We start from the raw sequence: 26,372 nt of genomic DNA, 5'->3' as shown, positions 1-26,372 counted from the left end.
GCCACACCAATCCTGAGTAAATAGAACAAGTCAGACGTAGCACACTGCCAGACTTCAAATTCTACTACAGCACTATGCTAATCAAAACAGCATGGTATTGGCAAAAAAACAAACACACAGACCAACGGAACAGAATTGAGAACCCCAAAATAAAGCCACATGTATATGGACAATTTTTGACAAAGGAGCCAAAAACACACAATGGAGAAAAAGCCTCTGCAATAAACGATGCTGGGGAAATTGAAAAACCACGAGCAAAGGAATGAAACTAGATTACAGTTTGTCCCCATTTACAAAAATTAATTCAAAATGGATCAAAGACCTAACTCTAAGATCCGAAACAATAAATTACACAGAAGAAAACACAGGTACTAAACCTAAGGACCTTAGTCATAGAGAACATTTTATGAACTTGACCCCAAAGACAAGGGAAGCAAAGGCAAAAATAAGTGAATGGGACTACATCAAACTAAAAAGCTTCTACACAGCAAAAGAAACCAACAACAAAACCAAAGCTCAACCAATCAAATGGGAGATATTTGCAAAGTACAGCTCTGGAAAGGAGTTAATATCCAAAATATAGAAATAACTCATACAACCTAACACCAAACAAACAATCCAATTAAAAGATGGGGAGAGGACCTGAACAGACACCTCTCACAAGATGACATACAAATAGCCAACACATATGAAAAAATGTTTAACATCACTAGCTATTAGGGAAACACAAATCACCACTATTGTACAATGAGATACCACCTCACACCTGTTAGAATGACTATTATCAACAAGACAGGTAATAACAAGTGTTGCATAGGTTGTGGAGAAAAAGGAACTCTCATTCAGTACTGGTGGGAAAGTAAACTGGTACAGCCACTATGGAAAACAGTATGGAGGTTCATCAAAAATTAAAAATAGAGTTACCATATGACCCAGAAATCCCTCTCTTGGGCATCTACCCAAAAAACTCCAAAACATGTATTTGCGAATATATATGCACCCTATGTTCATTGCAGCATTATTCACAGTGGCCAAGACATGGAAACAACCAAAGTGTCCTTCGACAGAGGACTAGAACAGAAGATGTGGTACATATGTACAATGAAATATCACTCAGCCATAAGAAAAGATGAAATACTGCCATTTGCAACAACATGGATGGATGCTGCGAATATTACGCTAAGCAAAATAAGTCAGAAAAAGCCAAGAACCATATTTCACTAATATGTGGGATATAAAACTGAAACTCACAGACACAGACAATAGTATGGTAGTTAGTTACCAGAAGGAAGGGGGTGGGGGCAGATATATGATGACATTAGATGATTTGACTTTGGGTGGTGGGAACAGAATGTAATATACAGATCATGTATCATAGAAATGTACACTTGAAACCTATGTGATCCTATTAAAAAATGTCACCCCAATAAATTTGATTTTAAAAAATTAAGGAGAAAAAAATACTGAAAGCTGCAGGGTCAAAGTGCCTTGGAACCAGGCTGTTGTGAGAAACCCCCTCATTCAAAAATAAATATTTCTTTATACTGCCTGAAACATTTCACATGTTAAAGAGGTTTAACAAGCATCCTCTTTTAAAAAATAACCTTTCATTATAATAGTAAAGCTATAAGCCACTCCCACAAATGTATGGTTTAAATTCTTCCCAACAGCTTATCCTAAAGGAATGATAGTTTTGATAAGTGAGAACCCCTTTTCATCAATTCTAAGGCACATAAATTTTTTCATATTTTAGCATCTGATATAAGGTGCCTCTACAATCAATGGTTTCTTAAAGTTAACTGGAAGCAATTTTCTTTGTAAGTGGTCTATAAAATTATGGTGCACCTTAAATTGATGTAATTCAATGCAACTCAACATTTAATCTTTTAAGTATTAAAGAGTTGAACTGACTTGGTCAATATGAACCTAGAGGTATCAAGAAGGCATTCTAAAAGCATAAACATGCCTGGGCCAGTGTGGCTCAGCTGGTTGGGCATCGTCCTTCAAACCGAAAGGTCACTGGTTCAATTCCTGGTGAGGAGGACACACGCCTGGGCTGCAGGCTCAGTCCGAGCTGGGGTGCAAGCAAAAGGCTGCCAATCAGTGTTTCTCTCTCACATCGATGGTTCTCTCCCTCTTTCTCTCTCCCTTACCCTCTCTCTAAAATCAAAATAAAAATAAAATTTAAAAAGTAAAAGCAAAAACACCAATAAAAAGTGGAAGAGGGAAAAAGAAGACTTTCTACTCCAAAATTTAGCCTGAGATGAAACCCATTTTCCTCTCTCCATAGTTCCCTGCTCCCAAGATCCACGTCAGATCAGTACTACTGTAACTGATGTCTACTGCTAGGCTAGACAAGGGCTTTTGTCTATTTATTCATTTTAATATGCAACAAAGTCAGTTACAGACCCAGTCTGTAGTCTAGAAGCAGAATTAGTATTTGTATAAAAATTGTTATTACTGTAAAGACTAAATGACTCCTGGAACTGCACACTTAATGTTGTGTGCCTATCATTGTATATAAAGTATACTTCAATAAAGCTGATTTTTAAAAAATGACAAATGAGTAAGTGCAATAAGAAAATATCAGATAAAAAACTTCATGCCTTAAAAATATCTCTTCCTTCAGAAGAGATCCATTCAGAAGAAGAAAATGGGGAAGACTTCAGAAAGAGATGAAATATATTTATTTATTTATAAATATTTATTTTTCTCATTGTCATTTTATTTTACACAGCCTTTGAGTTGCAGACTTTTTACCTTATTACGTTAAGTATAGATGATATATAATATCCTATTAGTTTCAGGTATACATCCTCACGGTACAGTATTTAGATACATTACAAAATGATTCTCACAATAAGTCTAATTAGCATCTGTCTGCATACAAAGTTATTACAACATTACGACTGCAGATTTTTTTCAGAGTAATAGATGCACAGGGTTAAATATCAGCCTTGTGAAGGACCGTAAGAAAATTAGCCAACTTATGACTGTCCATCTCCACTGAAGTGACACTAACTAGTGGTAGCCATTTTAACTTATTTTGTTTTAATACTGCTATAAATAAATTACTAAATTTCTATTTCAAGAATCACATAATTTAGACTTCAACTATTCACTTGTTGTTTTGACAGATAAGGATTTACACACTTTTATCACTTAAAGAGATGGAATTTGAAATGGAAGTTGAAAAATGAGTAGGACTTAAGACATATGACAGTTGGCCACATACACAGTCCCAAGTAAAGGGAACAATATAGCAATGGCAGGAGCAGGGGGGCGGGGGGAGAACATGTGCAAGAAGCAAAAATAGTGGGATGAGAATAAGGAAAATCTGAGACTAATCCCAATGGAAAGGACTTCATTTAATAGAAGACCTTGGAAACTTCTGAGTAAAGAAGTGACAAGAACTGGGCTTCAATATTAATTTAGGCAGAAATGCATAAGATAACCTGGATAACATGGGCAGTGAAAGCAAGATCAGTCCACGTGAGATGAGAACCTGGTTCAGCTAGAAATAATTAGATATAGACAAAAAAGGGAATATTATCAAATATATGAATATATACACAATATATAGTATTGTATGCAAATATGTCAAATGAAAAATTTAAAGAAAAACGACTGTGAAAACCAAATAACATTAGATTTAAAAACTCAATAAATGAACTTGTGGATTAAATACTGATATTCACACAAGAAATAGAAAACTTACACAGAACAGCTACTAAGCAAATTAAAATTGAACTCAAAGTCCTCTTCAGAAACAATTGAAGTCTGAATGGTCTTATAGGTGAGGTCTGCCAAACTCTCAGGTAAAAAAAGATGACACCAATATAAAATGCTCTTGAAAAGAGAAAAAGGAAAACTGTCCAACTTGTTTCATAAGGCTATCAGAACCTTGATACCAACACGTATTAAAAACTGTACCAACCCTGGCCAGGTAGCTCCACTTGTTGGAGTGTCATCCCATACACCAAAAGGTTGAGGGTTCAATCCTTGGTCAGGGCATATACGGGAGGCAACCAGTCACTGTTTCTCTCACACTGATGTTTCTCTCTCACTTTCTGTCTCAAGTCAAAAACATATCCTCAAGTGAGGATTTAAAACAAAAACAAAAAAACAGACAACTGTACCAGAGTTAGCAGGAAAAGAGAAGAGTGACAATACCATGAAAGTAGAACCCACAGATGTTGGTTACAGACAAGACACGATGGAATAGGAAAAGGGCTAGGTTTGGAATGACATCAACAGAAATAAGGAACACCGGGGAGAAACAAGTTTGGTAAAGAAGAGGAGTTCAGTTTGAACCAGAACAACCAGATAGAGGTATGCATAAAACAGTTGGATATACAGGGATTCGAGTGTAGAAGAGAAATAAAGAACAGATTAGAGAATCATTCAGACAGAAGGGTCTAAACAATAACGTCAAAGGACTAGAGAAATACACAAGTGATCTGAAAGGTGAAACTTGGGAGAATACACATTAATCAGGGAGAAGAAAAAACTATAGCAGAAAAGGGGCAATGAGAAACAAAGTTAGTACTATATCAAAGCAGCTCTCCTGTCATCTAGTTAATTCTTACTCATCCTTCAGAAATGTCTGGGCTTCAAAGTAACATTTCTAAAGGAGGCCTTCTCATATTCTCCCAGCAACACCATCACCAGGTCAGGTTCCCTAAAATTTTAAGCCCTTAACGATACTCTGCACTTTAATTACAATCATATCATATTTAATTGTAGAAGTCATTTTTTTTGATTTATTGATTAGAGAGAGGGAGAGAGAAGCATCCATTTCTTGTTCCACTTACTTATGCGTTCATTGGTTGATTCTTGTATGACTTGACCAGGGATCAAACCTGCAACCTTGGCATACAGGGACAACTCTCTTAACCAACTGAGCTACAGTCCAGGGCTTCGAATTCATTCTTAAATACATATCTCCCCCCCCACTAGACTTTAAGCTCCATGAGAGTAAGGGCCATACATGTTAATGCAGCCTATTACCTTGCATGGTGTATTAGAATATAGTATTTGTTGAATGAAATGGACAGATGTACAAAAGCCAAAGAAAGGCATTTCGAAATGCTACAGAAAGCTCAAGACTCAGAAAAGAGCCTTAAATGTGTTGATCAGGTCATAGGTGACCTCTGTGAAAGTGAAACTCAAGATAACAAGGGGTTAAGAAGTGAATAGATAGCCAGGAAGTAAAGGTAGGAAAGGTAGACTACTCTAGGCAATCTCTAGAGATAAGATTACAAAGGACTGAATTTTAACTTTACTTCAGTTTTGCTCTATTTTACAATTATTCTTTAATGAGTATGTATTACTTATAAAGGACAGATTTTTTTAAATGTTCATATAATTCGAGAAAAAAAAAAAAAAAGAAGCCCTAGCTGGTGTGGCTCAGTGGATTGAACACCGGCCTGTGAACCAAAGGGATCAGTCACTGGTTGGATTCCCAGTCAGGGCACATGCCTGGGTTGCAGGCCAGGTCCTCAGTTGGGGGCACACAATAGGCAACCACTTTGATGTTTCTCTCCTCTTTCTCTCTTCCTTCCCCTCTCTCTAAAAATATATAAAATCTTTAAAAAAAGAAAAGGAGAAGCAATAACAAGATAGCTTGAGGGAGTAGTGGACTCAAGGGAACGTTTTTGTAAATTGAGGGTATCTCTTTTTAACTTTTTTAAGTTTTTTTATTACAACTGACGTTCAATATTACATTAGTTTCAGGTGTACAGCATAATGGTCAGACATTTACATAACTTCAAAAGTGACCCCTCAGATAATTCTAGTATCCACATGACACCACAATTATTACATATGTTACTGACTGCACTTTGTGTCCCTTACTAGTTTGTAACTGCCAATCTGTACTTCTCAATTGCAAATTATGGGAATCTTAACACATCTGTCCTTTTAAAAACCCTAAGACAAAAGAGAGGACAGCTCATACTCCATGAATTAGAAAAGAAGAGAAAAATGAAACAAGGTGTTGACTAATAGAACTTATTAAAAATACTCTTCAACTGAGAGGGAAGAAAAGCAGATGAAAGAAGAACTCCAATCAGTTCTGAAAGGAATTCCCACTGGATGCCTCAAACTTTTCAGTGAAGGGTTTGGAGAAGTGAAGAAAGTAGAAAAGGTTTGAAATGAGCTCCACAGAGAATGTGCAAGGGGAAAAAAAACAAAACAGGAATAGAATACTGGTTCTATTAAAAGGGCATTCTAAATTTCAATCAGTCTTTTGGAAACTCAACTTATATCTAGCTCAGAACAGACTGCATTTTAGCTTTAAATATTTAAATCTGTTCACAAACTTTTTATTTCAACAACTGAAAACAATGATAAGCATTAAGTTACATTCCGTTGTTACTTTAATTAAGAATTGAACTCCTCTTACAAGTAAATACAATAAGAGTTTTCAACTCAAGAAACAAAATAGCTATCACTTCAAGTATGTATAACTGAAAAGTGTTCCTAAATGTGTTTGCAGAAAAAGGTTTGTTGTCGTTTTTAACTCATCCTTATGCCTCACTTTAACAGTTCCTGAATAATCGTAAAGAAAATCCCGGATTCAAATCCCAGGTCAGACAAGTTATTTACCCTTTTCGTCTCAGTTTCCTTATCTAAAAAGTGAGGAATACAATAACCAGGGTTAAATGACATAACAAAGGTGAATGTGCCGAGTCCGTACTATGTACTCTGAACAGTTTGCTAACCGTTTAAAAGAGAAAATTTGCATCACTCGGACCAAATTAAAATATCCAAGAGCCAAGTCACAAAACCAAGACGCTGGCACATTATTTTTTTTTCCTGACGCAAGCTATCTTTTTTTCCTTGCCAAACCGTTCCACTACAAGTCTGGAAAAAGAAAAAAAGCGTTACATTCGATCCAGCAGAAACTTTTCTGAAACTAAAGTGCAGAATCACAACAGACATGGCAGCGGAGGCAGCGCAGGACAACAGGTGAAGCTCCAAGAAACCTGGCACCTTCCCGCGGACAAATAGTTTTGAGGCAGGACTTGCAACTCCTCCTGGCGCTACCATCCCACGAAACAGACACCTTTTTTGTTTGTTCTTCTTTTTCTTTTTCTTTTTTCAGACGCGCAGAGAGACAAATCGCGAATATCAACCTCGCAGCGTCTGGGCGAAGGAGGTGAGGCACTTTCCCATTTAAGGATTCAAGAAGCGTCCTTCGGAGCGGCTTTCGCCCCACACCGCCTCCCCAAACTCGGCCTGAAAGCCGGGAAACAAAAGAGGCCTCCAGGGCCCAACATCGGGCATCCAGGTGGCCAGGGTCTGCGACGGGCTCGGGCCCGGGGTGAGAGTGCGGGACGGCGGGGCCCAGTCGGCCGCGGCCTGATATAGCCGGAACGGCGGAGATCCCGCGGGACAACCAGGCCGGGGCGCCCCCCGCTGGGCCTCCCACACGCGCCCGCTCTCTCCGAAACTTGCCCGGGAATCCGCACCGACCTCCCAGCCGCGGCCGGCCTCTCCCGGTGCGGACACGCACTCTCCAGACGAGCCAACTCACCCAGACACCGAGGAACTCATCCTCCAGCCCTCGGCGAAGCGGGATGGGCGCAGCGAGCCGCCAGGACGCGACGGGGCCCGGCTTGGCCTCTGCCCTCGCCGTGTAACGACTCCGGCCCGGTTACCCCTCGAGCGGCCGTGAGATCCTCGTCTCGCCGGGAGAGACGCGCCGGAGCCCAAGCCCTCCTCCTTTTTCCCTCCTCCCTGGTCCTTCGCCGAGCTCCAGCAGGCGGATTCCAATCTCGGCAGCCGCCGCCGCCGCCGCCACTTGCTCAGGGGGGGGGTTGGGGGGGCAGCCCGGGCTCGGGGCCTGGGGGTAGAGGCGGGCCTCCGCGATACTCGACCCTGCGCGCGCGCACTGGAAGAACACCGGCTCCGCCCCGCCCCGGACGCAAAAGGAGCCGAGCACGCGGCGGAAGCGCCCGAAGGGTCCTCGGAGCCTGGCGCCCCGTTGCCGGGGAGGAGGCCCCTCCGCCGGCAAGGGGGCGCCGCGCTGCTGTCGGGGGAAGGGCGGGTTTCTCCATTCGGCACCGCGGGTATGTTGTCACCAAGCAATCCTACCGCCTCTGTGGCGGGACGGCTGGTCTCCGGTAGCCGCGTCAAGCAGACGCCTCGTGCTGCGCGCGAACGGGACCCTCTCGAACGTTCCCTGGCAGGTCCTTCGCGTGAATATCTCCGACAAAGTAATACTCCACGAGAGCACCAGTCGGTCAGCTGATGCCATAAGCCTGACTGCTCAGAATCCACACACCGCGGCGTGGAGGCCGAGAAAAGAGAAATGTAGGCACACTATTCATTTTTCACTCACCACTCCCCGGCTTTTCTTTCTGGTCACTTTGCCAACGTGCTGAGGCACAGGTAAGACCCGCTTCAAGTTGGCTGCAGGGCACTGAAGCATTTACATGTGGGACCGGGAGTTCCGAGGCCCCGGCCGCCGGAGCCTTATGATCTGTGAGTCGTAAATTCCGAAGGCATAAGATGAGTGGCGTTAACCCAACAGAACTGAAGACAGTGCACTATAAATACTGCCCTCTTCTCCACCTTTGGCTCACTGTAGTGACCTGTACCCTCTGGAGTCTGACTCACACTCACACTCTCTCTCTCTCTCTCTCTCTCTCTCTCTCTCCCCACCCCACCCCCCATTTGGAAAATGTAAATAATGGTTACTACTTTTTTTTTCCCCATTTTCCCTCATTCTTTGTGGAAAATGCTGTTAAAAGTATTCACTGCTCTATGTGTGAAGAAAGAGTATAGACCCCTTTTTAACACCAGATGTGACCTTAATCTCTGGTAAATATTTTAATGACTGTATCATGTTAAGTAGAAAAGATATTTTTTCTTAAAAGTACCTTTATATTGTAAAATCACTTTTTACACTGTGGGTAAAAAGAAAGAAGGAAAAGAATGTGCCAGGCACTAATATTTGTTTTTATACACATTCTTCCTAAAAAGATGTTTAGATTCCAGAATAGTCCCTTATATTCTTGTTTAAATGTCTGAATTCCCTTACATTTTTGTTTAGAGATTTTTTTGGTCTATCTTTTATTCTGCCTCTCTTTTCTCCTTTTACCCACCTTTGCCCTTAAGATCTCAGATACCCTCCGTAATTCCAAATTCTTCTTTAAGTCTATTTACTCTCATTTTTTTTTTCCCCGAACCCTAGTTGTCTCAGGTTTGAGAGTTACGGGTTACAGTATCTTGCTGTATGGGAAGAATGTATGATACAGTGAGTTTCCTTATATGAACTAAAATTTTCACTTCTTCAAGTTTTCTACATAACCACAGCACTTTAATTTTAGGGAAAAGCCTGGAGCTTTTGCTCAAGGAAATTCATTGACCAAAGAACTCATTGATCTATGATGAGCAATGTTTCATTACAGATAAAACCGTTAAAAGTGTGTTAATATACCCTCTAAAGTCTAATTTGATTTTCAAATATATGAATTTGTCTATAAAATAGACAGGAATCTCAGGTTGGAACTTTAGCATATCAAGTTTCTGAAATGTACAGATCTGTATTGTCTGGGTTGTTATATGGCACTGAAAAAAGCAAAATTGAGGCATCAAATTTTAAGTGATATCTTTCTTCCCTATAAAAGGATCTCCTTTTCAAGCCTTTGGGAATTTTAATTGACATCCTTTTTGCTCTCTTTAGATAAGGCCTACCTAACGCCCAAGCTTAAATCTTTAGGATCATCACAGTGGGCATCCTAGCTACAATTGAACAGGACTTAATGTTCTCTCTGGTTCCTCGCATGTGTATGCATCCTGACTGTTTCTCTCGTTTGCCTGCGCATTAAATGAAGAGAGCAGCTAGGAAGACCAAGGAGATATCTGGACACAAATGGTCTGACCCCCAAACTCAAAGGCAACAAACACCTCAAGGTTCAAATTTAACATTCTTTGATGGGGTTTTTTTGTTTTTTTAAGTAGATTATAATAGAGTGGGCTAAAGTGGGCCTTTTTTCTCTGCTCAGTTGTTTGAGGTATAGGTCCCAAGAGTGGTAGTTGCATACCCAAATTGTATAGCATAGAAAATTACCCTTCTCATACAGTTCTGAGATTCTCAAGGACGCCTTCCCTGATCACCTGTATTAAGTTAGCACCTCAACACTGCCAATTTCGTTTTCTTTATACCACTTTTTACTCTTATGAAATTATGTTGTTCATTTAATTAGTTTATGGTCTGATCTGAGTTTGTCTGCCCCCCTAGAATGTAAACTTCATGAGGGCAAAAATCTTGCCAATCTTGTTTTCAACTGTTTTCTCAAAGTCTAGTTGCTGGTACATAACAAGCGCTCAGTATCTGTAAATTAAGGATAGAGATAAGGATAGAGTTTCCTCTAAGTATTTCTGAACCTTGTCATCAAGACCCAATTTTAGAGGGTGGCATGAACTATGTTAAAAAGGATGAGGGTAGATCAAGGAATCTATGGATGGATTATACATTCTTCAGTGAAATGAGGACTTCTGCTTTCAAGGAAGGCAATAGTTCAATAGATTAAACCAAATTAATCCATCCAAAGTCATTTTCCTATCGTAAAGACACAGGTGGGTATGAAGATAAGTTAGAGCCCAGTGAAGGGATGCCCTTGACAGGGTGATGCTTGAGGTTGGTTTCATGCCTAGATTAAATGAACAAAAGCATTGTGAAGAGTATGGACACAGTTGTATCACTTTATGGGTTAGCAATATCCTGTCATGGTTTAGAAGGACCAAACTAAAACAGAAATTGTGTTTAAGAAAAAGATGATTATGTATAAATAAAATTCAGTGCATGAAACAGAGAAAAGTTTAAAAATCTAAACTTGTTCTTTTCTTTATAATGGGATATTTTACTTTCCCTTTTATTTTTACTTCTAAATAACTTGCTTCTTTTCCCATTTCCATTTTAATTTCTCTTTGCTTCAAAGCACTTGTTTACTTTGATTAAGAGATAGTTTACCGAGGCTCTTGCTGTAAAGTAGCCACCACTTGATCCTACCTAGTCCATGATCTCTATAGCCCTCCTCTCCTTACTCTCAATAAACCCTTTATCATAAAACCCAATTATTTCCTTATCCTGTAGCAAGAAGAATTCTCAGAGCTCTAGTTCCAGGCCCATGATTCAGACTTTTGCTGCCTTTGCTACTTATTTGGGGAGCCCTAATTCTTTCTAAGAAGTGATTTACAGCCCTTGTACTTAAAGCCCTAGCCTATTAACCTGCATGGAACTTGGTTTTCTCTGCCTTTTGTCTTAACTCTGCTCTCTGGAGTCTGCCCAGCTTTGAAACATGGACTTTGATCTGTACTAATAGATACCTCTTACCTCTTCAGCTCCTTGTTCCTAAGTTCTCTACATCCATATCCTACACATCTATAGGGCCTCCTTTCCCTCATTACCTGATGCCTACTGCTTTCCAGGACTACTATCTGTTTGTTTGCTCACTGCTCTCTGGCTACCAGGCACTGCCTAGAGAGCTGGAGTTCCTCCCACCAAACACCTGGAGCTGAGGCTTCCCCACCCCAGCTCCACTCAGCCCATGGTAAATTTCTATCCTGTGCAGTTCACCATCCTCACCACCCTGCCTTTCTCTGTCCTGAGAGCAGAGGGTTTATGTCTCACTATGCTTTACTTATTTTTTAACTAAAAATGAAAAAATCAAAGTGTAGTCGGTGTGTTTATGTGTGTGTACATGCGTTTCTCTTTATTCATGTACATTATATTTGCACATATATGTATATGTGTAACCAACCCATATGTGATTCTACTTTCTACTTCAAAACACAAATTCAGTTCATGAATTCCTTTGGGACTAGTAGTCCAGAAATCCCAGCATCTGGAGCTGAGTGTGATTGCCTTGTGAATGATTAGTCAAAAGAAGACAAGGTATTGTGATAAAGATTCAAACTAAGATTATTGGGAAAATACAATCTTGGATCAGGAATGCTGAGTCCTTAACAGCCATACTATACCTACTGTGTGTGGTCTATGTGGGTATCAGATGTGTTGCTAGGTATGGTGTGTTGCCACCAGTGTGACCAGGCATACTAATTTATCTACAACATATGTTGGAGGTACCTATCCCTGGCTGGACACGAAGTTCCAGAGGACAGGAACTGTCTTATTCTCACTCCATTGTATACTAGGATCTAATGTGCTACCTGGCATACCAGTAGGTAGTCAGTAAATATCCACTGAATGAATGAATAGGTGATTAAGGGAATTCCTATGCTCTAAAAGCTTAAAATCTAGTATAAATAAGACATACATAACTCCTTCATTTGGTGTTTGTTTCTGAGTCAGGATTTAGTGCCCGTAAGATAGTTGATGCTCCATTTTGTTCTCTATTGATAGAAACTAATTTCTTTTGTTTATATCAACCAAGGCAGGGTTGTTTTCTGCTTAGTTTAGTTTCGGTTTTTTAGTATTCTTGAGGATTAATGATAAAGCACTTATCTTGATGGAATGAGAGTCTAACAAATGCTGTACTTGATAACACAGAACAATCATTGACTAAATTCTAACAATTTTTTCTCAACAAATAATGCTTGAGTTCTGGAGTTCCATTTGCTCTTTAAAACTACTTCCTCAATCTTTCATAGGGAAACATAGCCATACTTCTAACCAGTCAACCAATATTTGTCAGTGTTTCTTTAAAATGTAGATTATTTTATATTTAGTTTGCTACCCACCTTAAAATCTGTCTTCTTCACTCTATACTTGCATCATACTAACTATCCCCCTAACTGGTCATTTTCTCTCTCAACTGATCTTGTTCAATTTTCTCAGATTTCTCTTAACGAGACACCACTCTTTTATCGAAATCTGGGAGCCATTGATGTATGGCAATATTCTGTTAGACTTGTCTCTCTGCTTCCTACAGAATGGAGCATTCATCCTTTTCATGCCATTTTCCTGCCTGCAATGCCCAAGTACCACCTTTTGCAGGAAGTCATCTTTGACTGCTCCATTCTCCATAGTCTATATACCGTTGGAAGCCCTGGCTGGTTTGGCTCAGTGGATTGAGCGTCGGCCTGCGAGCTAAGTGTCGCTGGTTCGATCTTCCAGTCAGGGCACATCAGAGAAGGAAAACTCTGACTCCAAAAAACCTCCGCTGCCTTGCGGCATACCTCTTCAGGGGAAAGGCTAGGGGAGTAAACCCCGACAGAAAATCCGGAGCCGGAGTCCCTAAGGCGGTTTGACGTTGTAGTCAACACCGGCAACTCCTGCGGCGCACCTGAAGCCAAGCTGTATTGACTCTGTCTTTCCCTTGGACCCTTCAGCTGCGAAGAGAGGGGGGGTCTGCTGCATGGGCAACAGCAGACCCTCCATATCACCCCGCCCAGGCTCTGTAGCTTCAGCTTCACTGGACAGGACACTCCAGAGTCATCGCAAGATGTCGATTCAACACGGGAGGAGACAGATACCGTGTTACTCCCGAGTCGGACTGCACAGCCATTCTCGGCGGTGCAGATAGACTCTTAAGAAGCTACACCATCGTCTCTCGAGACGGATGGCTGCCGACGACGATACACCATTGGACATCTTTTTGCATAGTCTTTATCCCAAATAAGATTTCATTATTTTTATTCACTTACATGTGAATAGGTGTTTCCTAGCCTTCCAGCCTGAGAAGGACTGTTTAGGAGATATCAAAAACCACAATCTATCAAAATAGGCCCAGGCTGGAGCCTGCTATTGTAATTATAGAAATGCTTGCCTCTGCTAACCCATTTGTTTTCAAAGTCCAACTGGAGGTAGTGGATGGTCACACACTCCATGAATCTGCTGTACTGCTCTCTCAGTCAAGGTCAAAAATGGCACTCTGGTTCCTGCCTCCGTTCATCTTCTTTTTTTTTTTTTATTTTTATTTTTATTTATTTATTTTTCTTTTTAAATATATTTTATTAATTATGTTGTTACAGTAGTTCCAGTTTTATTCCCCTTTCCTCCCCTCTGTCCAGTACACATTGAATACTGCTTGCCACTCCCTTCCTGCATGCAAAGTGTCCTCTGAGAAATCAGCTTATAGTCCTATAGGCACCCCCCTGGAGGCAACTCTCCACCTCTCTCTTGCTTCCCCCAGGACTCTGTCTTTATCTTTCACCTTTAGCATCTCAGTCATGATGTGTCCTGCTGTGGTCTCCTCTGGGTCCAGCTCGCCCGGACCCTCCATGCTTCCCGGACCTATATGTCCATTTCCTTTGCAAAATTTGGGACGTTTTCCTCGTTTTTTTCAATTCTTGCTTCCTCATTCTGCACTGGTTGACTATTTTTTTCTTCCTTATCTTCCAAATCATTGATTTAAACCCTGGTTTCTTTCCCTTCACCATTGGTTTTGTGTGGATTTTCCTTCATTTCACTTAACATAGCCTTCACTTCTTCTCTTATACATTTGCCGTACTCAAGCATATCTCTCAAGCCTGTGAGCATCTTTATCACCAGCATTTTGAATTCTGCGTCTGTTAGGTTGTCTATCTCTTCATCTGTTAGGTTGGCTATCCCCTTGTAGCTTAGTTTTCCCACTGGAACCCTGATCCGCTTCCCCTTTTGGGCCATACTTCTCTGTCTCCTCATTCTGACAGGCTCCTCATTGTTTGCCTTCACATTCCAGGTAGAGCTGTCACTCCTGTCACGCTGTAAGGGGCGGAGCCTTAGGGATTCATCAGTACAGGGTGACCTGTTTCACCACGTTGTGGTGCTGTATGTATGCCGCCTGCCCAGCACTCACCCCTTTTCCAGACACCTCTTCCACTTCCGCACCGGACTGGCGCCCCTCTAGCTGCTGCCTTGGCCATCATTCCCAGAGTGGGTGGGTCTGCAGACATTCTAGGACCGTGGGGCCCTTTAAACAAGCAGACTCTGCTGAGACTGGCAGTTTTGCCTTCACCCCAACCCCCACTGGTCTGCATAGTCAGAAGCAATGAGGCTTGATTTTCCCCGGTGCTGGGACCGTGGGCTGCGAGGTCCAGTCAGGAGCTGGGAATGCTTCCCAGGTGTCCCTCCTGGTTTTTAAAATGTGTGACTGCGCTTTCTGCTGGCCCGCCGCTGCCACCACTGCTGCTGCCACCACACTGCATCCTCTCTGCCTTGGCTCCACCCCTCCTACCTGTCTGGATGAGTATTTCTTCTTTATATCTTTGTTTGCTGGACTTCCATGCACTTTGATTTTCTGGAACTTCTGGTTGTTTCTAGTTTTGAGGTAGTTGTATTCCCTCTTAGTTGTGGAGGGAGATGCAGCGTGTCTATCTAGGCCTCCATCTTGGCCAGAGTCTCCTGTTCCTGCCTCCTTCCTACCCTTCCTTGACCTGTTTGTTACCACAGTTGCTGTAGTCACTACCCTGAGCACCAGGATGGCTACCTTGACAGACTCCAAGGGGAACCATTATGTCTAGCTCTGTGTGAAAGGTGCTCACTGGAACTGTGATGTGCAAAACCTGCACCCAGCCTTACTCAACGACACAGAAGTGCTACTCCAAATACAGGCAGGGAGCCTAGTCCCTGGCTTGCTGAAAGGACCAGCTTTTTTTATTGCTTAACATGACCTATACACATTACATTACATATAACATACTTTTCAGGGCATTTAGGGGAAATGAAAGTAGCTAGATGCATATTTATCAGAATTAAGTCAATTAGAATCCCATATGTGAACATTCTTAATAGCAAAAGTTATTTTGTTGTTATAATGCTTGCAATAATACATGATACTAATCAACTTATGACTATATGAAACGATATCTCATCAAAACTAAGATATGATTGGTTATAAGACACATCGTTATTTTATGTACAACTAAGAAAAAAAACACTCCAGTTAAACTAGGGCACATCATCAGTTGTAACACATCCTAATTTCAGGGATGATAGAATATCAAAAAAATGAGTATCTAAGAATTGATGAAAAACCGTGTTTTAATGCACCTAAAAAGCAAAAACAATGCCATACAGGCCAATAGTTTGAAATGTTGTGCTTCTAGGTTTTTGACATATAATCCTTCTTGTTAGTAATTCACAATCCTTGAATAGCCACATTATGAATGTTAACCACAAAAGCAGAGACAGAACAGTTTAACTGCATATAAACACGTAAAACAAACAAAAGTGAATAACTTATTATCCAGTCATATGAAGTTTCGAAGAAATAATAGCATCAAGTCACATGCTTGGATTATGTTACAAATAAAAATTAACTTTATGATAGCTGCTTATACTGAAAATGTGTGATGATAAGAAGAGTTGAATTTTAGATGTTACACGTTTTTATCTTTGAAAGAGTAAAACTAAACAATCAGAAAAATCTCAACAGTGCAGTAGAATGATTTTACATCTCTCCTGGAAGTTGAACAATAGTGCTTATTGCTTATGGGGCCATCAGGAAAAGCCAGCTGTGGATTTCTTTCTGTTACAATTAATTGCTTCCGCTGTATATAAAATTGAAAGAATTGGGTGCTTTAGTACGGAAAAAGGATATCCTGCTACACTGCTCCTATTTCCTCACAAGGGCTATTATTGAGCCTTTTGCCATTAATTCACATGCATTGGATTACCCAGTGATGAAAGACCAAGAGGCTTTTCATTTTTACAGTCTCTTTATCTCCTATTTAGTTGGACCTCTCTGAAGATACCTGCTCTTCTAAGACTGGTTAATGGCTAGGATGTCAGAAGGTAGCTAATGACTGACTTCCTTTTTAAAGATTAATTGTGAACCCACCTCTATACTTTTTCTTGGAGTGGCCTTTCACATTGCTAAGAAATATTCCTACTTCTGCTATAATTTGAAATGATAGATGTGGCATTTTCAATATCATCTTTCAATCCCTGCCCACCGTACACCTTGAGACCAGCAAGTGACTCCTTTATAAATCTTCTGTATAGACCTTCATTGTCCAATACACGAGCCACTTCCTATTTGTGGTTATATAAAATTTAAATTAGCTAAAAGTAAGTAAAATTAAATTTTAATTTCTTAATCTAAGCCCATTAAATGGTGGATAGCCACATGAAATTAGTGGCCACCATATTGGAAGAGTGAAGATGTAGAACATTTTCATTTTCACAGAAATTTCTGATGGACAATGTTGGTATAGATTATGACCTGCCTAAAGTCAGGTCTCATAAACAGTATTTCAGCCCATCTCTTGAACTGATGTTTCTGTTCTCAACTATTCAAAGAAAATGGTGGAAAGACTAGTCCTTTCAGGGATTATTTCTATAGTTTGTTACTAGAGGAGTTTCACTGAGCATGTAGAGCATCAGAAATGGGAGGCGAGGGGGATTGCTGTTCAACAAGTATAAAGTTAACAATATTTTAAGTGTTCTTACCACATAAAATAAATTTTTAAGTAGTAGAAAGTTGTCCAATATTCTGATAGTGATTGTCTCCAGGTCGTGCAACTATGATTTCTTTTTTCTTTTTCTATTTATATGTTTTTTCAATTTATTCAATAAGCATATGTTCCTTTTTTAATGAATAAAAATTATGTTTAGGATCCTTAAGCCCATTTGTTAATTTTATCACCAATATCAAACTAAGATGGTTTTACTCAGTCCCTGTCGTCTCTAAGGGAGAAAATCGTCATTTTGAGCAAGAGAGATCTGTATTCCCTTCTATCCTAGCATGAAAAGCATTAAAAGAGCCTATATTTGGGTGCCCTAGAGTCCTGTTAAATAGAATCACAGAACATCCCTCTAGAAGAGATGACTCAGGAGTGCCAGCAATCCTCTCACCCAAGGCATTTGTCAGGCATTTTGCCAGGATCCACACATTTCTAGACTACAGTCCAGAGTCAAATCAAGGCCCAACAGGTTAAGGGGACTCATGGAGATGAAGAGGACTCTAGTTTACCTCTGAGAAGAGAACCATAAAAAGAAGTTCTCATTTCCTGAAAGTTCAGGCATGATCATACAGGTTTAATTAGGAACAATGAGCTGTTTACAGCAAATTATAAACTGTATAAAGCAGACCACCGTGGACACTCCCAAAAGTTGTCCCATGAACCCCACTTCTCCAAGTCTGGATTCAAAGCAGATCTGGCTTGGTGAGGTAGAGTGCTGCAATGCCAGCCAGAAGAGTGTCCCAGAAGTCCCTTTCCAGAGCTTTCCATGACCAAAGGAGATGACCAAAGAGCTCATGGAAAGCCTCTGTTTTTCCTTCCTTTCTTCCTTAAAACCTGAAGCCGATCTACTGTTCTTTTTTACTGTTACGCACCACCCTGTAGAGAGACACTTCAAAAACAGGCTAAGCAATACAATGTGGCGGGAAGAACCACAGCTTTTGAGTCAGAATTCTGTCTGACTTCTTAATTTTTGACCTTGGGCAGAGTTTGTCAACATCTCTGAATCCCAGTTTCTTCATCTATAAAATAGATGGGGGATAAATAATATCAGTCTAATGAGAGAAAGATGAAAATTAACTGAGAACATAAGGAAAACAGTTCATATAGAGTCAACACTCAATTCTAGTTACCTCACATTTTCCCTCTAGAAAGTGCCCATTTATGTAGAAGGGAAAAGAAAACTGTAAAACTCATTTTTTAAGTATTAGTAATATTTTTATTAAATAAACTAAAACTGCAAACAAATATGTGACTTTTTCAGGGCCACTGCTTTAAAGTGCTCATATCTCTGACTTGCAAATCATCTGTTTTGCTTTTGAAGGTCTTCCAGTGAAATTTGCATGCTCTTGTCAGGTGACAATAGCAAAGGAGTATATGTGAACAAAACATTAGTAACAGCATTTAAAAGAAGATGTCCAGACCCACTAGTTCCAAGTCTGATGGATTAATAAGAGACACAGCAGTGGAAAAGGAATTCACATCTGTTTTTTCTGGGTGTGGATCCTAGGGTAATTTTAAGCCTTGGTGGCACATTTTGAGCTTGTTTTTTCTTTCCTGGCGAATCTAGAGGCATCATATCACAAGCAAAGTATTTTGCTGATGGAAAAGCTGAATGAGATTCTGCTTCTAGATATTTAACGTAAAGTTCTGAAAAAGAACCGTTGCCCTGGCCAGTGTAACTTGGAGTGTCATCCCATACAGCAAGCAAAAAGTTAGGGATTCCATTCGCAGTCAGGGCACATACCTAGGTTGCGGGTTTGATCCCTAGTTAGGGTGTATATGAGAGGCAGCCAATCGACATTTCTCTCTCCCTTCCTCTCTCTAAAATCAATAAAAATGTTTTTTTAATTGAAAAAAAAAAACTCCAAAGCATGGGCTGTTCTCAGAGGTGTGTAAAGAACACTTTTTGATATAAGCCATAAAGTCATCCAGCTGGTAACAGCACCTTGAACTTCATTGAGCAACTGCTCTATTTCTTCATTTTTGATACCCAAAGTGCTTTCCACTGTAACACTTCATGACATTCATGTTTTGGTATTTGAAAATATGCCATAAAGAGGTTTCTCATTTGGATTCTGTCACCTTTTCTTTTGTGCTACTTAGTAAATTTATCAATTTCTTTTGTACTTCATCCAGCACTTCCTGTTGGACATTATTTTGTTGTTTTTTTTTTAATTCTTCAGTTTGTTCTTCCTTCAGATCCAAGCCAGGATTTTCTTTCTGCAGTTGTGTCTGTAACATCACCAGTTTTCCTTCTAGACTGTCTGCCTTCTCTATCAATTCAACTAGGATCAACTTCAAGTTCCTAGTCTAGTTTTCTTGTTCCCGAGAGACACAGAGTTGTAATGCACTTTCATCTCTCCTGGGTGACAACGTTTGATTGTTCCTGAAATGAATGTACCTGCAAACTGGCTTAATGGCTTGCCTTTTCCATTGGATTAGAAGATGAATGTAACTTTTCTTTCAATACTGTGACTTTCCTTAGTTTAGCTGCTCTATCTTATGGAGCCTAAGTTCTGGCAAAGGAGAATCTTTTGATTCTTTAACATGGTTAAGCCATCTCTCCAGCTGGTTTAAGCATAAGTCTTTGTGACATAAATGTTAAACCTCCTTCTCTAAGGTACAGTTTTCCATTCATTTCTGTTTCACTGCCAAGATGACTTCATTTCTCTTCTGTTGAAATATAACTGTCTTTTCATGCATTGATGTAACTGCATTTAAAAGCTGATTTTTTTCCCACGGCTTGCTCTATTCTTTTTCTTTCAGTAGTAGCTCTAAAACAAGAACCTTCTTCACCATTGCAACATATTCAAATTCTTTCTCTTTGTTCATCAAAGAAAGTCATATATTTGTCTCTTACAGTGCTTGGTTTTCTGTTTCCTTTTCCCTAGATGTTTCTACTATTTTTTCACTTTCCTGTTTTAGTTTATAGATGTCCACTTCAAAATTCTATAGTCTCTCCTTCAGGTTGGTACTGCCTGCCACAAAAGTTAATTTTGCTCACCTCATTAGTGAAATTTTCGCTTAAAGAAAGTAATTCATCACTTTTTGCTTTCAGTGCTCTTTTTCCTCAAGTTTTATAAATCATCTTTTTTTTTCCTTTAGCTGCTTAATTTCTGAATAAGTTTTTTCACGTTTTCTTTCTAGTTTAGAGGTGGCAGCATTTGAATCAGGCAATCTCTGATTATTTTTCTCATGTTCTAATTGTTTCTTCTTTTTCTTTTTTTAATTAAATTTTATTTTGTGGAGGAGTAATTTACATACAAAAACACAAATCTTACATGTTCAGTTTGATGAACTTTGACAGCTATATATACCTGAATAACTAACACCTAAAAACAAGATATAGAACATTCCTGTCACTCCAAAAGGTTTTCTGATGCCCCTTTTCATTCATTTGCCCTGCACTCCACACAATCACCTTCTGATTTCTATCAGATTAGTTTTGCCTATTTTTGAAACTAACAAATGAAATAATACAGCACGTATTCTTGTGTCTTGCTTCTTTTACTTAGCATAAGGCTTTTGACATACATTGATATAGTTGCAATCATTTGTTCTTTATTTTTTCTTTCAAAGCAATATTACATTGCATGAATATACCAATATTTAAAACTAAGATCACACAGTTAGAACTAATTTTGGTTCATGATGGCAGAAGACTCATGTTGGTTTTTTGGTTAGGTAATTGGTCTAGTTGAACAGTATTAATAATATTCCAGTTTCTTTAATATAGCATCCCAGCCAGATAATATTGATGCTCTCTTTTGCCTCTTGTTAGGCAGTGACAGACCATTATTTAAGTTTTTCTTTAATGCATGCGTATTCATTTTTGCTCTGTTTCTTCTTTTTCTTGTGTTGATTTTCTAAGCTCTTGTACCTCTTCCTGAAGCAATTTAGAAGAGTCACTGAGTTCATCAGATTTAATTACTTTAAGAGAGGCTTGGATTCTGAAGTAATTGATCTGATGGAGAGCTGTGGTGAAATAGGTCAAATTTACCTAAAAGATCATCCTTGGCATTGCCAAGCTGCCCTATGCTGAGCTGAATTTGTGCTAACTCCTCCAAATTTGGGGCTCTAGAAAGCTCCTTTTCATTTTGTTTAATATGTTTCTTAAGGTCAAAGTTCTCCTTCTGGATGTTTAAATTATATTTTTATGATTGATTTAGCTGATTACTAAATCTTCTATTTTATCCTCAAGCTTCTGCTTGGTTAAATACAAATCATTAACAGCCAGTTCACTTTGAATTAACTTTTCTTTCCGCAGGCATGACTCTTCAGTGATGTTCACTTTATTATCTTCAAGCTGATGAACTCTTTTTTTTCATCATCTGGAGCTTGTTTTAGTTTACTGGTAATGCTATCTCCTTCTTTTTTCTTAATCCTCACCTGAGGACTTTTTTTTTTTTTTTCCATTGCTTTTAGAGAGAGAGAGAGGAAGGAAGAAAGAGAAGAACATCGATGTGAGAGAGAAACATCAATTGGTTGCTTTCTCATACGCACCCTAACCAGGGATCAAACCCAAAACCTGGGCATGTACCTTGACCGGGAATCAAACTGAGACCTTTCAGTCTACGGGACAACACTCCAAACAACTGAACCACAGAAGCCAGGGCCCATTTTGTTGTTTTGATAGCTGATCTTTCATGAAAACCATGTGCTTTGAAGGTTTTTGTTTCTGTTGAGCTAACTCTCCTAACTCAGCTACTATCTGAGTTTTTGGTCTTTGGTCCTCAAGTCACATCTTGAATGATTTACTTCTGAATCTGAATTCATGTCTGTCATAGCTGTACTTTTTTTAATCCTCACCTGAGGATATGATTATTGATTTGAGAGAGAGAGAGAGAGAGAGAGAGAGAGAGAAACATCATGCCCTGACCAGGGACTGAACCCGCAACCTCGGTATATGCCCTGACTGGGGATCAGACCTGCAACCTTTCAATGCACCAGACAATGGTCCAATCCAATGCTTCTGTCCCACCGGCCAGGGCTCGTAGCTGTACTTTTAATTCCTTCACACTCACTGTTCAATTTTTTAAATGATAGTTGAGCCCTGACAGGTGTGGCTCGGTGAGTTGGATGACATCCCGCAAAGCTAAAGGTTGCTGGTTCAATCCTGGGTCAGGGCACATGCCTGGGTTGCTGGTTCGGTCCCCAGTTGTACGTGTGCAACCGACTGATGTTTCTCTCTCACATTGATTTTTCTCCCTCTATTTCCCTCCCTTCCCGTCTTTAAAAATAAATAAATAAAATATTTAATAAAAGTGACAGTTGAAGATCTTCCTTTTCTTGACTTAATAATGAATTTCCATTTTCTAAAACTTGAACCCATTCAGGTTGTCATCAATGAGATTGTTACCCTGGTCTAAGTTGCTTTGTCTCATTATTTCATTTTCAGTTTCAGACAGTGCTTGTTGCACTCTGAATTCTTCTTCCACATACTCTGTGGAAGAACTCTGTCCTTTTCTGTCACTGTATCATTATGCTTCCTAATATAAGGCTTAAATTCACGTTCTTCAATTGTTTCTTTCTTTTCCTCATTTATCTGGGCTTGTTCTCTTCTTAAAATATCTCTATTTCCTTGGCCAGTGTGTTTCAGTTGGTTGGAGCATTGTCCGGTAAACTGAAAGGTCGTGTGTTTGATTCCAGTCAGGGCACATGCCTAGGTTTGGTTCCAGGTTAGGGGTGTACAAGAGACAACCAATGTTTCTCTCTCACATCAGTGTATCACTCCCTCTCTCTCGCTCCCTTCCCCTCTCTCAAAAATCAATGAACATTTCCTTGGGTGAGGACTGTATACACATACACACACACACACACATACACACACATGTATATATGTGCATGCATGCACGCACACACACACATAGAGAGAAAAAGAGAGAGACTGACTATCCAGGAAGTATACAGCCATGTATACAAGAAACTTTATACATAGAACAATAACACCTCAGAGCCCTTCAAAGTAGGCACCTTGGGACCTATCTTAGTTTTCCCAATTGCCATCAGTTGCCCCATCGTCTTTTCCTGAATCTCATCAACGGTCTGAAATCTCTTCCCTTTCAAAGGTGATTTTAGTTTTAAGAAAAGCCAGAAGTTGCAAGGTGCCAAATCTGGCAGTAGAGGGGCTGAGTCACCTGGGTAATTTGATGTTTCACCAAAAAACTGTGCACAAGACCTGATACATGAGTGGGTGCATTGTCATGATGAAGCTGCCAATTACCAGTTGCCCATATCTGAAGCCTTCTGATTTATTCAGATAGTTCCCACAGAGGAATGTTCAGGCATAATGCAAAATCTGATGCGTATTTGTTGCTGTACTCACTCAGTCATTTTGAATGTGACAGCCACAGTACACATGCTGACTCAACAGTGCAATGGTGTCTACCATCCCCACCCACTAGTACAGTGAAATTGTCGTTGTTCATGCATGCGCATTCCACTCCACTTTCCATGGCTGCCAGGTTACATCAATTTCGCACAAACCATTTTCATTATAATAATGGCTGGACTTTTTCCAGACCTCACATATCCATTTTTGCAGAAGATAAATTTTTACTGATGTATTTTATGTAATCTCAGGTTCTTCGATCTTCTGGTAAACTCTTCTTCAGATCATAGAATTTGAATAGATTTTTGCATATCACAAATGTTAGAGCCATTGGTTACTCTGAATTCCCCACTCTACTGTAACAGATATTCCAGTTCTTCAATGCTTTTTTAAAATTGTTGTTCTATTACAGTTGTCCCAATTTTCCACTGTTACTCTCCCCGTACCTCCCACCCTCACTCCCATAGTCATTCCTCACTCTGTTGTCCATGTCCATGGGTCATTTATACCTGTTCCTTGACTAGATCTCTCCCCTCCTTTCCCCCCTTATACCGCTGCCCACTCCCATCTGGTCACTGTCAGTCTCTTCCTTGTTTCCACGCCTCTGGTTCTATTTTGCTCGTTTGTTTATTTTACTCATTAGGGTCCTGTTATAGATGAGATCACATTGTATTTGTCTTTTGCCACCTGGCCTATTTCACTTAGCATAATACTCTCCAGTTCCATCCATGTTATCGCAAAAGGTAAGAGTTCCTTTTTTCTTTCTGCTGTGTAATATTGCATTGTGTAAAGTACCCCAGTTTTTTGATCCACTCATTTGCTGATGGGCACTTAGGCTGTTCCCAGCACTTGGTTATTGTAAATAGTGCTGCTGTGAACATAGGGGTGCATAGTTCCTTTTGAGTTGGTGTTTCAGGATTCTTAGGGTATAATCCCAGCACTGGAGTTGCTGGATCAAAAGGCAGTTCTATTTTTAGTTTTTTGAGGAAATTTCATACTCTTTTGCACAGTGGCTGCACCAGTTCGTATTCCCATCAACAGTGCACCAAGGTTCCCTTTTTTTCCACATCCTCCCCACACTTATTTGTTGATTTGTTAATGATGGCCGTTCTACTGGTGTGAGGTGGTATCTCATTGTGGTTTTAATTTACATCTCTCTGATTGCTAATGATGTTGAGTATTCTTCCATATGCCTATGGGCCCTCTGTATGTTCTTCTTGGAGAAGTATCCTTTGCCCATTTTTAATTGGATTATGCATCTTCCTGGTGTCAAGTCATATGAGTTTTTATATTTTGGAAATCAAACTCTTGTCCGAGGTATCATTGGCAAATATACTTTCCCATATGGTTGGTTCCCTTTTCATTTTGATAATGTTTCCTTTAGCCATGCAGAAGCTTTTTTATTTGATGTAGTACCATTTATTTATTCTTTATTTCCCTTGCCCTTGAGAATATTGTCAGCACATGGAGGCAGCTAGAATGCATACCTGGACTTTTGGTATATGCTAATCAACCTGGCCTTGGACTTAGCCATTCCCAAAGGATATGTTGATAGACTGAAACCATTCCCAGGGGAAATGGTAATGGACCTAACCCAATATGTTAATAACCTGGTGTGTGTGGGGATGGGGGTGGGGTAGCAATCAGATGTAAATGATCTATTGAATGTGTTGATAAGCAAACTCACCCTCACCAAAATGTGTGGTTGACAAGTATAAAAAAGGTGCCTGCAGAAGTGCAGGTGGGATTTCTACGGGCCCACAAGAAGGACCAAGAGTCCCCATTCCCTGTTCCCCATTCCCCATTCTCCTTGCTCCCATGGGCCCTTGAATTGGTCCTGAAGCTGCCTCTCCCCTCCCCCCTTCCCCCATTTTCCCTCAATAAACCCATTGGCTAATCCCACAGTGGTCTCCAGGTAATTTCTCAGAGTGAGGCTGCCCTGACAAATATATACGCAAAAAAAAATTGCTGTGTGGGATATCTGAAATTTTACTGCCTGTGTTTTCCTCTAGGACTTTTATGGTATCACAGCTTATGTTTAAGACTTTCATCCACTTTGAATTTATTCTGGTGTATGGTATAAGTTAATGGTCTAGTTTCTTTCTTTTTTCTTTTTTCTTTTTTTGCATATACCATTCCACTTAGCCCAACACCATTTGTTGAAGAGATTATTTTTACTCCATTTTATGCTCCTGCCCCTTTTCTCAAATATTAATTAACCATAGGGACATAGGTTTATTTCTGGGTGCTGTATTCCGTTCCATTGTCTATGTGTCTGTTCTGATGCCAGTATCAGATTAGCTTGAAAACAGTGGCCTCGTAATATAGTTTGATATCAGGTATTGTGATCCCTCCTACTTTGTTCTTTCTCAAGATTGCTTGGGGTCTTTTTTGGTTCCATATAAATTTTTGAAGTATTTGTTTTAGGTCTATGAAATATGTCATTGGAATCTTGATAGGAATTGCACTGAATCTGTAGATTCCTTTGGGTAGTATGGACATTTTTATGATGTTAATTCTTCCAATCCATGAGCATGGTATATGCTTCCATGTATTTGTATCTTCCTTCCTTTCTTTCTTCAGTGTTCTGTAGTTTTCCAAATACAGGTCTTTTACTTTCTTGGTTCGGTTTATTCCTAGGTACTTTATTTTTCTTATTGCTATAGTAGATGGGATTTTT

At 39.9% G+C, this 26,372-nt stretch overlaps 1 protein-coding gene and 1 long non-coding RNA gene across 8 annotated transcripts in view; one reads left to right on the top strand and one right to left on the bottom strand.

Annotated features, from left to right (window-relative positions):
- BMPR1A (bone morphogenetic protein receptor type 1A) overlaps window positions 1-7,814 on the bottom strand; it is a 172,244-nt gene extending 164,430 nt beyond the window's left edge. For 2 of the 3 annotated variants that reach the window (XM_090278333.1, XM_090278335.1), the window contains exon 1: window positions 7,541-7,814. The gene's annotated coding sequence lies outside the window, so the exon portion shown is untranslated. Of the gene's footprint in view, window positions 1-7,069; window positions 7,428-7,540 lie in introns of those variants that run through there. The other variant, XM_090278334.1, reaches the window with a different exon arrangement.
- A 97-nt stretch (window positions 7,815-7,911) lies between these two features.
- The window catches only part of LOC150010412 (uncharacterized), a 50,342-nt gene continuing 31,881 nt past the window's right edge, over window positions 7,912-26,372 (top strand). Inside the window, exons 1-3 of one of the 5 annotated variants that reach the window (XR_016511235.1) lie at window positions 7,912-8,075; window positions 8,196-8,397; window positions 9,846-9,924. This is a non-coding gene — a long non-coding RNA (uncharacterized LOC150010412). Of the gene's footprint in view, window positions 8,398-9,845; window positions 9,925-26,372 lie in introns of all 5 variants that reach the window. The other 4 variants (XR_016511236.1, XR_016511234.1, XR_016511238.1 and 1 more) reach the window with 4 other exon arrangements.

Source organism: Furipterus horrens, unplaced genomic scaffold, assembly GCF_987537825.1.
Source record: "Furipterus horrens unplaced genomic scaffold, mFurHor1.1.pri manual_scaffold_5, whole genome shotgun sequence".
NCBI lineage: Eukaryota > Metazoa > Chordata > Mammalia > Chiroptera > Furipteridae > Furipterus > Furipterus horrens.
The sequence above is the reverse complement of the archived record's forward strand: the minus strand, read 5'-3'. Positions and strand labels throughout refer to the sequence as shown.